The following is a 3846-nucleotide window of genomic DNA, read 5'->3' as shown; positions in this document are numbered from 1 at the left end:
ATGATGGGTGAGATTTGGGAAAACTTCCTAGAGCAGCTGAATCTGAAAAATAGTAAGACCCAGGCAAAGGTAGACTGCAAGGACATTCCAAACAGAAGTGGGCAGGAAATGCAAAAATCCAGAAGTAAGAAAGAGCATCTTGTGGTTCCAGAATTGCAAGGGGCTTAGTATGACTAGAGATTATATGAGAGCTGGAGAATGATAAGAGATGAGGCTGGAGAGATGAGTAGACACCATATCGTATCATCATAAAAGACACCTGTAGGCCATTGTAGTGGGTTGAGGAGTATTCCCCCCAAAATTCATATTTACCTGGAACCTCAGAATGTGAGGTTATTTAGAAATAGGGTCTTTGCTGATGTAATTAGCTAAGGATCTCAGATGAAGTCATTCTGGATTTAAGGTGGGCCCTGAATCCAGTGACTGGTGTCCTTACAAGAAGAGGAGAGGACTCAGACACACAGAAAAGAAGGCCATGTGAAGATGAAGGCAGAGTTTGAAATGATGCAGCTCAAGCCAAGGAATGCCAAAGATTGCCAGGAGTCATCAGAATCTAGAAAAATGTGAGGAGGTATGCTTCCCAAGAGATTTCAGAGGAAGCATGGCTGTGCCAACATCTTGATTTTGGACTTCTAGCCTCCAGAACTGTAAAAGAATAAACTTCCGTGGTTTTAAGTCATGAAGTTTGTGGTAATCTTTTACATCACCCCTGGGAAACTAATATAGTCATAATAAGGAGTTTGAATTGACATACAGACACCTTGACATGTCAGGTGTCAGCCTTGACATGTTCTATGAAAAGATTTAAGTAAAGAAGTGACGTTATCATATTGGTATTTTAAAAAGGTCACTCTGGCTGCAGTGTAGAGGATGGATGTGAAGAAAGAGAGACTGAATATAGGGACACATTGGAAGGACCTAGGAAAGGGCAGCCTTAACTAGAGAAGTAAGAGAGGGGAATGAAGAGAAGTGGCTAGATTTGGGAAATATTAGAAAAGTAGACTTGACAGAACTTCATCATTATTTCTTAGATGTGAGGGTGTGTGAAGAGTAAAAAGTCAAGGACTATCGACGTACAGCCTAGCTTTCCCACAACGCGTTCGAAAAAGCATCTGTTCTCATCTACAGATCCAGCTAAGGCAGAGGACATAGGCAGACATGTTTGCACCACTTGAGTTGGGTAGGTTGGGGCAATCTGACTCTCTCCTGGTATGAACAGGGAAATGCTGTTGTGAGCTTGCCGTGAAAGGTCATGCTGGATTGGTGTTAGTCTTAGTGAGCCATATATTAGCAGAAAAATCTAGTTCACAGAGGGAGGAAACAGATGAAAGCCAAAAAAATTAAAACTTTAAAAAAATTCAAGTGAACTTGGGAGATAGAGATTTTGAGGAGATTCCTTTGAGGTCTGATTATAATTCTTATAAATGCCTTCCATGAAATTATCCTTAAGCATATGATAAATCTTCTTTTTACTTACAATATTGAGTGGCTTTTCTGTTTTGTAATCATACTATCTCATGCCATCACATCAGATCTCTGGCATGGATCACTAGATAGATGGCAGTACCATTTATCAAGAGGGAAGGATGGGAGGAAAAACAAGTTTTGAGGAAAAATTATGAGTTCAGATTTGGACATTTTGCCTTTGTGGTGCCTCTAGGACATCTAGGCAAGTCCAGTGTGGACACGGAAGACCTTATCAGAATGTTTTGGACCAGAGTTCAACGCTGGAAGCCATCTCCCGGTAAAGATTAATTGGTGCCATTTTCTTCCAGGGTAAGTGGGAAAAGAAGGCTAAGGACAGTGGGAAGTCTGACATCTGAAGGACTTCTCTATTCCAGAAAGAAAGAGGAATCTGCAGAGGAGGCTAGGAAGGAATGGCCAGAAAAGTAGAATAGTCAGGAAAAGTGTGAGGGTGGAGTCCAAGAAAGTGGAGAAAGGAAAGCATTTCAAGGAGATCAAGAGCATCAGATGCTGTGTGAGTGCCCTGTTTTTCGGCAAGGAAGAAACCGCTGCTGACTTTGGCAAGAGGAGATTTGGGGAAGTAATGGGGGTGGAGGAAAGATTATGAGTGGAAACAATAGATTATGTTTTCAGTGGGCTGGCTGTAATGAGAAGAAAAGACATACAGAGGTAACGAGAAGGGAACATAGGATAAAGGGAGGTGTCTGTTCGACTAAGATGGGAGAGACTTAAGCCTGTTGACAGACTGAAGTCAGTTGATAGAATTTAATGATAATTGAGAATCATCCATTAATGACTCAAGGTCTGTAGGAATGTGGGAGGGATAGATGCAATGCCTAGTTGAATAATTACCAACTTTCACGGTGGTGAGAGGGAATGGGAATAGAGTTTTTTTTTTTTTTAAGTACAGATTATTTTTTAAACTTATTTATTTATTTATCTATGGCTGTGTTGGGTCTTCGTTTCTGCGCGAGGGCTTTCTCTAGTTGCGGCAAGCGGGGGCCACTCTTCATCACGGTGCGCGGGCCTCTCACTGTTGCAGCCTCTCCCGTTGTGGAGCACAGGCTCCAGATGCGCAGGCTCAGTAATCGTGGCTCACGGGCCTAGTTGCTCCACGGCATGTGGGATCTTCCCAGACCAGGGCTCGAACCCGTGTCCCCTGCATTGGCAGGTAGATTCTCAACCACTGCGCCACCAGGGAAGCCCGGGAATAGAGTTTTCTAAAAAAAAGGCAAGAATGCGGGCACGCACCCTCCGCCGTCCGCAGAGGGCGGCGCCGGGCGCGGGGCCCGGGCCGGGGCGCCCCCGGGGCTGGAGGCGGGCCTGCAGAAGCTGGCGCTGCGGCGGAAGAAGGTGCTGGGCGCCGAGGAGATGGAGCAGTTCAAGCTGGCGCAGGCGGCGGGCGGTGCCATGGACCCCGACGTGTGCAAGATCCTCGTGGACTTGCTGGAGCTGAACGTGGTGCCCCTCACCGTCTTGCAGATGCTCAGTGCTTGTGCGCCGAGCAGAGGCTGGCGAGCGAGCCCCAGGACCCCGCGGCCGCGCCCCTGCCCACGCCCGGCGTGCCTGAGACCCGAGGGAGAAACAAAGGCAGCGGTGCCTTCGGCGGCGGAGGCCCGGCGCTGCCAGAACGCGGCGTCCGGGAAGGATCCGGCCAGAGGATGCCGACCCAGCGCCACCAGCCTGCCCAAGCGGGGTGGGCCCAAGCGGGGTGGGCCCAAGCGGGGTGGGCCGGGGAAGAGGGGTGGGCCGGGGAAGAGCCCCGCGCGGAGCAGCACCTGAGCGGGAGGCCTCGCACGGGCCCACCGCGGGCCGCCAGCCTCGCAGGCAGGCTGCTCCTCCCGTTGGTAATAAACCTCTTTGAAAACCTGAAAAGAAGAAAAAAAGGCAAGACTGCAGATAAATTTGTTGACAAGAGGTAAAAAGCAGAGGAATTTTTTCCTGATGATTTCTAATTTGGCTCTGTATAGTAAAATTAGGTACTAGAAGTTGAATCTGTGCAGAGGAAACGTACCAGAAAGGTATTTTGGAACTATAAATTACCTAAGAATCCCTACCCACCCTCCAGACTAGCTCCAAATGTGAAACAAATGTGAGTACTTGCAATCACTTAGGAAGTGACCTATAGAAGGGAAAATAACTTCTGGGGTCACCAAAAATATATATAAACCTAAACTGGTTCTTTGTAAAGATAAATTAAAATACAAACACAGATGCACACACACACATATATACACATACATATGTATACACATACCACTTTAAAGTTTGAAAAAGGAGATATGGTAGAAGTCAGAAGAGCTATACAAGAATATTTTGTGCACTCCGTGGTAATAAACTGAAAATCTAGAGAGAAGGAATTTTTTCTAGCAATATATAAAT

General features: G+C 46.6%; 1 pseudogene; it reads left to right on the top strand.

Annotated features, from left to right (window-relative positions):
* LOC132363334 (mitotic-spindle organizing protein 2-like) lies at positions 1-3246 on the top strand (annotated as a pseudogene).
* The last annotated feature ends 600 nt before the right edge of the window (positions 3247-3846 follow it).

The sequence above is a fragment of the Balaenoptera ricei genome, chromosome 3 (assembly GCF_028023285.1).
Source record: "Balaenoptera ricei isolate mBalRic1 chromosome 3, mBalRic1.hap2, whole genome shotgun sequence".
Taxonomy (NCBI): Eukaryota; Metazoa; Chordata; class Mammalia; order Artiodactyla; family Balaenopteridae; genus Balaenoptera; species Balaenoptera ricei.
Note: the sequence above shows the minus strand (reverse complement) of the source record. Positions and strands in the feature narration are given on the sequence as shown.